The 11,347-nt window shown below is 43.9% G+C and overlaps 1 pseudogene; it reads left to right on the top strand.

The window, feature by feature from the left end:
- Window positions 1-781: 781 nt before the first annotated feature.
- Window positions 782-9,951, top strand: LOC118363176 (cystein proteinase inhibitor protein salarin-like; annotated as a pseudogene).
- Window positions 9,952-11,347: the final 1,396 nt, after the last annotated feature.

Genomic DNA, 11,347 nt, shown 5'->3' with positions numbered 1-11,347 from the left:
ACTAGTCCTATACTGTCTGTCCTACTAGTCCTATACTGTCTGTCCTACTAGTCCTATACTGTCTGTCCTACTAGTCCTATACTGTCTCTGTCCTACTAGTCCTATACTGTCTCTGTCCTACTAGTCCTATACTGTCTCTGTCCTACTAGTCCTATACTGTCTCTGTCCTACTAGTCCTATATTGTCTCTGTCCTACTAGTCCTATACTGTCTCTGTCCTACTAGTCCTATACTGTCTCTGTCCTACTAGTCCTATACTGTCTCTGTCCTACTAGTCCTATATTGTCTCTGTCCTACTAGTCCTATATTGTCTCTGTCCTACTAGTCCTATATTGTCTCTGTCCTACTAGTCCTATATTGTCTCTGTCCTACTAGTCCTATACTGTCTCTGTCCTACTAGTCCTATATTGTCGCTGTCCCACTAGTCCTATATTGTCTCTGTCCTACTAGTCCTATATTGTATCTCCTTCTAGTCCTATACTGTCTGTCTTACTAGTCCTACACTGTCTTTCCTACTAGTCCTTTACTGTCTCTGTCTTACTAGTCCTTTACTGTCTCTGTCCTACTAGCCAATACTGTCTGTCTCATTCTAGTCCTATACTGTCCTACTGGTTCTATACTGTCTCCTACTAGTCCTATACTGTCCGTCTCATTCTAGTCCTATACTGTCTCTGTCCTATTAGTTCTTTACTGTCTCTGTCCTACTAGTCCTATACTGTCTCTGTCCTCTGTATTTCTAATGCTCCATCATCCACCGGTGACACAAGGGGCCTCAATGTGAAATGCCACACAGGAAAGAGCAGAGGGACTCTGAGAATGAGGGTGCAACTAATTCAAAGACGATAGGTAGGCCTGCTCCCAAATGGCCCTGTCAGAGATTGTTGCTTTGGGATTGAATAAGATGCATTTTGTCAGGATTTGGCCAGGATTGTTCCGGTTTTGGCCACTAGATGCCCCCATTGTGCTTTTTGACCCTTTTGTTTTCCCTTGTTTCCAGTTATTATTTGCACCTGTGTTTGAATGTTAGCACCCAGCCCCAGCGATGCTGTGAACATTTGTTGCTCCAGTTGGACTCTTGTGGTACTCTGTTTTTGTTCTCGTTTATTTATTTTTGATTATCGTCTGATGCTTTTTCCTGCTGTACCTACCACCTTGTGGATTTACCTTTTGACTTGGAGGATTACCTTTTTCTCTTGGAATTACTTTTGATGTTGTGGATTTATATTTTTGCCTGAACTTTCCTTTTTACTTTATTAAAACACAGTCTCAAGTACTGCTGTGTCTGTGGGCTCTCCTTCACCGCAGCCAACGTGAGAAAAACATTTTAAACGTGTTAACTCTCGCAAGGCTGCCGGCCCAGACGGCATCCATAGCCGCGTCCTCAGAGCATGCGCAGACCAGTTGGCTGGTGTGTTTACGGACATATTCAATTAATTCCTTCCCTGTAACGCACAGCATTAAGATTGCCTGCAATGACGACAAGCTCAGTCCGATGATGCTGTGACACACCACCCCAGACCATGACGGACCCTCCACCTCCAAATCGATCCCGCTCCAGAGTAGAGGCCTCGGTGTAACGGACAGTCTGAGCACTGATGGAGGGATTGTGCGTTCCTGGTGTAACTCGTCCAGTTGTTGCCATCCTGTACCTGTCCCTCAGGTGTGATGTTTGGGTGTACCGATCCTGTGCAGTTGTTACACGTGGTCTGCCACTGCGAGGACGATCAGCTGTTTGTCCTGTCTCCCTGTTGCGCTGTCTTAGGCATCTCACAGTACAGACACGGCAATTTATTTCCCTGGCCACATCTGCAGTCCTCATGCCTCCTTGCAGCATGCCTAAGGCACGTTCACGCAGATGAACAGGGATCCCGGGCATCTTTCTTTTGGTGTTTTTCAGAGTCCGTAGAAAGGCCTCTTGAGTGTCTATGTTTTCTTAACGGTGACCTTAATTGCCATCTGTCTAAGCTGTTAGTGTCTTAACGACTGTTCCACAGGTGCATGTTCATTCATTGTTTATGGCTCATTGAACAAGCATGGGAAATAGTGTTAATTAACCCTTTACAGTGAAGTTATTTTGGATTTTTACGAATCATCTTTGAAAGACAGGGTGTGAAAGGGATGTTTAATTTTTTGCTGAGTTTATTTACTAAATGGACATTTTTTTTTAGTTAAGACTTATAACTCCACAGAGGAGGAAGCTAAGCGTACGGATATCTGGTTAGCTACTAGGGCAAGAGTGCTGGAACACAAGAGAGCAGAGAATGGCTCCGCTTCACCATGGGGATGAATTACTTCTGACATGATAAGGTGGTACCATTTATTTACTGTCAAATAATTATCAAATTGATCAGTCTATTGAATACTTGTCTAACATTTTATGGTCTGATTTTGAGTGTCTCTTTTTACACCTCCAGACTTTTGAGGAGGTTGCTAAAGGACGCCTTATGGTTGTTTCTGCCTTGAGGTGGAGTGGAGGAAGCGGAGGTGGATAGAGTTTGAAATGTGGAAGGTTCAACACTGTAAAACTGGTTCAATACTCACTGAAATAGTAACCAGTGATAGTTGACTACAACAGTTTGAATGATAGATGTTATCTAACCATTTGCAGGGAAGAGCTATGGTTCCACTGAGGAAGCCAAACATAAGGAGGTCTGGTTAGCTACTAGGACGAGAGTGATGGAACACAACAAGCGGGCAGAGAATGGTTCAGAGAGCTTCACCGTGGGGATGAATCATTTTTAGTAGGCCTCTTCCTGACATTGATCAAACCTTGTCAGGAAGAGGCCTACTATACAAAAACGTTTAACTCGGAGGTTGCTTATTCGGTTAATAATGATACTTTTCTGATAGGCTTACTTGATACTATGCATGTTGCTTCCTCTCACAGACTACTGGGAAGGTTACAAGACGAAAGGGTAGGGTGAAGCATTATTGCAATTCACTGCACTCATAAGGTTAATGAATATATGAATCATTCATTTGTAATGGTAATTGTATGCTCGAGACCTCTCTTATTCCTTTCGCCTCAAGATAGCCTCCTTCTGTTCACCTGATTTAGAATTCCTCACAATCAAATGTCGACCGCATTATCTACCAAGGGAATTCTCTTCGATTATAATCACAGCCGTATATATTCCACCCCAAGCAGACACATCGATGGCTCTGAATGAACTTTAACCCGCGCAAGGCTGCAGGCCCAGACGGCATCCCCAGCCGCGCCCTCAGAGCATGCGCAGACCAGCTGGCTGGTGTGTTTACGGACATATTCAATCAATCCTTATCCCAGTCTGCTGTTACCACATGCTTCAAGAGGGCCACCATTGTTCCTGTTCCCAAGAAAGCAAGGGTAACTGAGCTAAACGACTACCGCCCCGTAGCACTCACTTCCGTCACCATGAAGTGCTTTGAGAGACGAGTCAAGGACCATATCACCTCCACCCTACCTGACACCCTAGACCCACTCCAATTTGCTTACCGCCCAAATAGGTCCACAGACGATGCAATCTCAACCACACTGCACACTGCCCTAACCCATCTGGACAAGAGGAATACCTATGTGAGAATGATGTTCATCGACTACAGCTCAGCAATTAACACCATAGTACCCTCCAAACTCGTCATCAAGCTCGACGACTCCGCCCTGTGCAACTGGGTACTGGACTTCCTGACGGGCCTCCCCCAGGTGGTGAGGGTAGGTAACAACCTCTCCACCCCGCTGATCCTCCACACTGGGGCCCCACAAGGGTGCATTCTGAGCCCTCTCCTGTACTCCCTGTTCACCCATGACTGCGTGGCCATGCACGCCTCCAACTCAATCATCAAGTTGTGGACTTCAGGAAACAGCAGAGGGAGCTCCCCCCTATCCACATCGATGGGACAGTAGTGGAGAGGGTTGTAAGTTTTAAGTTCCTCGGCGTACACATCACAGACAAACTGAATTGGTCCACCCACACAGAGCATCGTGAAGAAGGCGCAGCAGCGCCTCTTCAACCTCAGGAGGCTGAAGAAATTTGGCTTGTCACCAAAAGCAAAAAAAACTTCTACAGATGCACAAAAGGAGGGACCGAGAGACTGAAAAACAGCTTCTATCTCAAGGCCATCAGACTGTTAAAAAGCCACCACTAACATTGAGTGGCTGCTGCCAACACACTGACTCAACTCCAGCAACTTTAATAATGGGAATTGATGGAAATTGATGTAAAATATATCACCAGCCACTTTAAACAATGCTACTTAATATAATGTTTACATACCCTACATTATTAATCTCATATGTATATGTATATACTGTACTCTATCTACTGCATCTTTATGTAATACATGTATCACTAGCCACTTTAAACTATGTCACTTTGTTTACATACCCTACATTACTCATCTCATATGTATATACTGTACTCGATACCATCTACTGCATCTTGCCTATGCCGTTCTGTACCATCACTCATTCATATCTCTATGTACATATTCCTTATCCCTTTACACTTGTGTGTATAAGGTAGTAGTTTTGGAATTGTTAGGTTAGATTACTCGTTGGTTATTACTGCACTGTCGCAACTAGAAGCACAAGCATTTCGCTACACTCGCATTTACATCTGCTAACCATGTGTATGTGACAAATACATTTGATTTTGATTTGAAGCAGAGGTGCACAAGGAGTTTGAAACATGGAAAGTTAACATGGTAAAACTGGTTCAACACTAACTGAAATAGATATTCCCAGTATTAAATAAGTCAAATTCCGTAAAACAAGTTGACGTTTTTTCATGCTTGCAGGAAAGACCTATCCGTCCACGGAGGAAGCTAAGCGCAAGGAGATCTGGCTAGCTACTAGGAAGATGGTGAGGGAACGCAACAAGAGAGCAGAGAATGGCCTGGAGAGCTGCATCACGGCAGCCAGTCACCTTGCTGACTTAGTATGGTATTATTCATTCAGATTAGTCTTAAAGAAATCCGGGTTGTTATACAGTATATTACTATGTTGATGGAACATTTCTCAAAGTTGTTTGTAGCCTCTTTGTTTCCAGACTACAGAGAAGGTTCGTAGAGGACTTTTTCCCACGGTAAGGTTCCAGAATATCAAAACGTGTTTCATGCTACACTGTAATTTAACTGTATACATCAATGATGTCGCTCTTGCTGCTGGTGAGTCTCTGATCCACCTCTACGCAGACGACACCATTCTGTATACTTCTGGCCCTTCTTTGGACACTGTGTTAACAACCCTCCAGACGAGCTTCAATGCCATACAACACTCCTTCCATGGCCTCCAATTGCTCTTAAATACAAGTAAAACTAAATGCATGCTCTTCAACCGATCGCTGCCAGCTCCTGCCTGCCTGTCCAACATCACTACTCTGGACGGCTCTAACAACTACAAATACCTAGGTGTCTGGTTAGACTGTAAACTCTCCTTCCAGACCCACATCAAACATCTCCAATCCAAAGTTAAATCTAGAATTGGCTTCCTATTTCGCAACAAAGCATCCTTCACTCATGCTGCCAAACATACCCTTGTAAAACTGACCATCCTACAAATCCTCGACTTCGATGTCATTTACAAAATAGCCTCTAATACCCTACTCAACAAATTGGATGCAGTCTATCACAGTGCCATCCGTTTTGTCACCAAAGCCCCATATACTACCCACCATTGCGACCTGTACACTCTCGTTGGCTGGCCCTCGCTTCATACTCGTCGCCAAACCCACTGGCTCCATGTCATCTACAAGACCCTGCTAGGTAAAGTCCCCCCTTATCTCAGCTCGCTGGTCTCCATAGCATCACCCACCTGTAGACTGTAAACACGCGCTGCGGCAGGTATATCTCTCTGGTCACCCCCAAAACCAATTCTTTCTTTGGCCGCCTCTCCTTCCAGTTCTCTGCTGCCAATGACTGGAACGAACTACAAAAATCTCTGAAACTGTAAACACTTATCTCCCTCACTAGCTTTAAGCACCAACTGTCAGAGCAGCTCACAGATTACTGCACCTGTACATAGCCCAACTATAAATTAGCCCAAACAACTACCTCTTTCTCTACTGTATTTATTTAATTTATTTATTTATTTATTTTGCTCCTTTGCACCCCATTATTTTTATTTATACTTTGCACATTCTTCCACTGCAAATCTACCATTCCAGTGTTTTACTTGCTGTATTGTATTTACTTTGCCACCATTGATGGAAAGACCTGTGTTGTCCTTGTCAATGCAGATAGAAAAGAGCTCCAACTTCTTAATCTTAGTCTCACTTTTGTCCTGCACATTGAATATAGTTGCGCAGAGTCCCTGTAATCCTAGATTCAGATCATTCAGGCGAGAAACATCACCCAGGTAGGCTAGTTGTGTGAGAAACTCGTCATCATGCAAGCGGTCAGACAAGTGAAAATGATGGTCAATAAAGAGAACTTCAAGCTCGTCTCGCAATTTAAAAAAAAATGTGTCAATACTTTGCCCTTGATAACCAGTGCACTTCTGTATGTTAAAGCATTACATGGTCGCTGCCAGTATCATTGCATAGTGGGGAAAATACACGAGTTCAGGGGTTTTGCTTTATCAAAGTTAAACCATTTTCACTGTTGTGTCCAAAACGTCTTTCAGGCATTCCCTTGGCAGCAAGAGCCTCTCGGTGGATACTGCAGTGTACCCAAGTGGCGTCGGGAGCAACTGCTTGTACGCGCGTTACCACTCTGTCTCTCTGTCATTGCGTTTCCGCCATCAATACAGATACCAACACATCTGGACCACCAGTCCATTTGTCACAAAGCTGTCCAGCACTATAAAAATATCCTCATGTTGACCTGGTTTCCAGTGGTTTGCAGAAGAGGATGTCTTCCTTAATTGACCCCCCCCCATAAACGTAATGGACATATACCAGGAGCTGTGCCAGGCCCGCAACGTCGTGACTCATCCAGGTGTAATGCATATAATTCACTGGCTTGTATGCTAAGCAGTAATTGTTTCAGAATCTCATGCCGTGCCACTGATGCGTTATGAAAGTTTGAAGGCATTGTCTCTTTTTGGAGGGGTCTTTTCCCCCAGCATTGTGCCAGCCATATCTGCAGCAGGAAGAATTACGTCCTCCACAATAGTGTGTGGCTTGCCTGTCCTAGCCACTCGGTAACTCACCATATAAGACTCATCCAGCCCTTTATTAATGGCATCTTTCTTTTATGCATGTCTTACTACTCGAAAGTCGTCTTTATTCTCACTGAAAATTCTGTCTTATTTTTCAAATGGTCATGATTAGTTTCTTAATGTCTGCGCAAGAGTGAAGGTTTCATGCGAGAGAGTAACGGTTAATTATTTGACTAGGCCACCTGTATTTGACATACAGGTGGCCTAGTCGCATACTATTGTGGAGGACGTATTTAGCTGAACACTAGATGGTTAAATTGTATTTTTGGCAGGGAACCGAGGCTACTCGGGTAAGAAAAAAACCTCCCCCAAATGTATAGCCCCGTAAAATACAAATGTACTGTTTGAAAATGTGAAGAAAACGGTCCGGTATGGCCACTTCGCATGCTAGAATCTCAATTATTAAAATGAATGACCTCCCTCGTATCAATTTTCTGAGTTCCATGTTACCACTGCCTCTGTCACACCCTGATCTGTTACAATCTTTGTGATTGTCTCCACCCCCCCTCCAGGTGTCACCCATCTTCACCATTATCCCCGGTGTATTCATACCTGTGTTCGTTCTGTTTGTCTGTCAGTTCATCTTGTTTGTCAAGACAACCAGCGTTATTCGTCTCAGCTCCTGCTTCTCCCTAGTCTCTCTCTTTCTCGCCCTCCTGGTTTTGACCCTTGCCTGTCCTGTCTCTGAGCCCGCCCACCTGCCTGACCCTAAGCCTGCCTGACCATCCTGTATCTTTCTCCCACTACTCTGGTTATCAACCCCTGCCTGCCTTAACCTGATGTTAGCCTGCTCTGTTGCCATAATAAACATTGTTACTCCGACAGTCTGCATCTGGGTCTTACCTTCAAATCTGATACTTCCTATATAGACTATTGGTCTAAACATGACTCTGTCATAATAAAAAGTTAATTTTGGGGAGAAAGAGACCACAGATTAAACACAACACTACAGAGAACAGAAGCATCAGGTGGACTTGCAGTTCCTAATCTAAACATGTATCACCTATCATTCCAAATGAATTTCCTGAAGACCTGGTTGAACCCAACAGCTTCTGTTCCCTGGCATGCTATAGAAGATTCCATATGTTCACCAATTAGATTACAAGATGTATTCTTTTCTGGACTGACTCCTAAAAAATGTGCATTGTTTGAACCCATTTTCTGAACTGTTATTTCACCTTTATATAACCAGATAGGCCAGTTGAGAACAAGTCCTCGTTTACAACTGCGACCTGGCCAAGATAAAGCAAAGCAGTGCGACAAACAACAGTTACAAATAAACAAACGTACAGTCAATAACACAACGGAAATAACATCTGTCTTGTGTAGAAATGTTGGGAGGTAGGCAATAAATAGGCCATAGAGGTGAAATAATTACAATTTATCATTAATACTGGAGTGATGTGAAGATGATGTGCAAGTAGAGATATGGGGATGCATATTTTGCAGCTCTTTCAGAACATCAGCTGCCTGGATTTTTTTTTTTTTTGGGGGAGCCAGGCAAGTTGCTGTGATGTTGGGATAGGGGTAGCCAGGTGGAAGGAATTATAGCATACTCAGTAAATGTGTGGAAAGCTACAGAGAAGCATATTAGATCTAATCTTAAATGGCATTCATACTCTCCAATATGGTGTAATAAAGAATTCTTAGCTTGTAGGAAACCATTTACATCAGATTCTTGGTCTAAGAAAGGTGTTTATACTTTCGAATACATAATCAATGTGAATGGACTCCTCAGTTTCCAGGGTATCCACAAGTGTTTTAATGTCCCAGGTTCATCATTTTGTCTTTACCTTCAACGACGCCAGTCCACGCGAGCCTATGTGGCCCCTGGGGAGCAGAATTAGCAGTACACCCATTGGTCAAACTTTCAACGGACAGGCGCCCCTCATAAGGAGTTGTTTCTGATATCTATAGTCAATTAATTCTTGCAGCACAAAAACCATTATGTCTATCCACTGTATTGGAAAATGATTTTAGACTTGCTGACAGACAAATTCATTGGGAGACGGTATGGAAAAATATATTTGGATCATCTAGAAACCCCAATCACCAATTCATGAATATTTTTGCCATAGAACCAATCTAACACCTAAAAAAAGACATCACATGGGTATTAGTTCATCACCATTATGTGAATTCTGCACCACAGGGGACCTTAGTACTTTTCAGCGTGTGCTGTGGAAATGCCCGAGGGGGTTGAATTCCGGGAGAAAGTCAACCATGTCATCTCTGTACTTATAGATAAAATACTACCATTAGATCCAATAGTGAAGTTGCTTTGTGATGACTCTGATTGGCACTTGTCAGAACGCTTACGGAGAGTGTCATTGGCAGGAACCACAGCTGCTAAGAAAATGATTGTACAAAGGTGGATTCCACCTCATCAGTTACCATTGCAACAATAGCTGCTCACATTTAAGGAAATTGTACTTATGGAGCTCTCCACGGCCAGGATCCACACGGCCAAGGTGTCCACTCTCCATGGCCAGGATCCACACGGCCAAGGTGTCCACTCTCCATGGCCAGGATCCACACGGCCAAGGTGTCCACTCTCCACGGCCAGGATCCACACGGCCAAGGTGTCCACTCTCCAAGGCCAGGATGCACATGGCCAAGGTGTCCACTCTCCATGGCCAGGATCCACACGGCCAAGGTGTCCACTCTCCACTGAAAGGATCCACGCGGCCAAGGTGTCCACTCTCCACTGAAAGGATCCACGCGGCCAAGGTGTCCACTCTCCACTGCCAGGATCCACACGGCCAAGGTGTCCACTCTGGACACATGGATAAAAGCAGCAGCGGACATTTCTGAACTCAACCAACGGGCCTTTACATCCATGCTCAGCGGATTTACTATGTAACTCGGGATTGGAAAAAAATATATCTGTAAAATATTGTATGAATCCTATGAATTGAAATAATAAAAAGTTTGGACACCAACTCATTCCAGGGTTGTTCATTATTTTGACTATTTTCTACATTGTAGAATAATAGTGGAGACATCAAAACTATGAAATAACACATGTGGAATCATGTAGTAACCAAAAAAGTGTTAAACAAGTCAATATGTATTTTATATTTGAGATTCTTCAAAGTAGCCACCCTTTGCCTTGAAGACAGCTTTCCACACTCTTGACATTCTCTCAACCAGCTTCATGAGGTAGTCACCTGGAATTAATTTAAATTAACAACGTGTGCCCTGTTAAAAGTTAATTTGTGTAATTTCTTTACTTTCGATGCATTTCAGCCAATCAGTTGTGTTGTGACAAGGCAGGGATGGTATACAGAAGATAGCCCTATTTGGCAAAAGACCAAGTCCATATTATAGCAAGAACAGCTCAAATAAGCAAAGATAAACAACAGTCCATCATTACTTTAAGACATGAAGGTCAGTCAATTCGGAATATTTCAAGAACTTTGAAAGTTTCTTCAACTGCAGTCGCAAAAACCATCAAGGGCTATGATGTAACTGGCTCTCATGAGGACCGCCACAGGAAAGAAAGACCCTTGCCTGTGCTGACCCTGAGCCTGCCCGCCTGACCACTCTGCCTGCCTGCCGTCCTGTACCTTTGCCCCATCTCTGGAGGATCGACCTCTGTCTCACCTGAGCCTGAACCTGCCTGTCGTCCTGTACCTTTGTCCCTGTTGCCGTAAGACACATTGTTACTTCGACGCGGTCTGGGTCTTACCTTTATCCTGATACATTCCAATAGAAGCAACAAGACGAAGCCTACTGAAGTACATTACATCGACATGCACATGACATCTTAGTCACTAAGCAGACACTCATCACCCAGAGCAACAATACAAGCATTCAAATTAGCAGGCTGAAACAACCGCACGACACAAGCATCCGCCAATCGCAGCACTTGAGACATACAGTGCACTGAAATAAAGTAGTACAGCAACAAAGTAACACAAAGGAGGAGCAATACGATAAAGTAGAACACATGATTGGTCCATTATGAGTTGCAGAAGGGCTGTTCCCTTCCTGGCTCTGAGCTGTCATTTACAGTCCCCTCAGGTGTGACAGCCAGACATTGGGAACAGTGATTTGTCATGATTGGGTAAGTGTAGAGCCCCTCTAAGTGTTTTGAGTCAATACAACTCCAGGAGGGAGCCTTTCAGCTGACACTGATATCATTCAGCCCTGTGTGTGTGTGTGTGTCCGCCCCTGCGTGTGTTTGTTTGTGTGCGTGTGCATGCTT

Source organism: Oncorhynchus keta, chromosome 30, assembly GCF_023373465.1.
Source record: "Oncorhynchus keta strain PuntledgeMale-10-30-2019 chromosome 30, Oket_V2, whole genome shotgun sequence".
NCBI lineage: Eukaryota > Metazoa > Chordata > Actinopteri > Salmoniformes > Salmonidae > Oncorhynchus > Oncorhynchus keta.
Note: the sequence above shows the minus strand (reverse complement) of the source record. Positions and strands in the feature narration are given on the sequence as shown.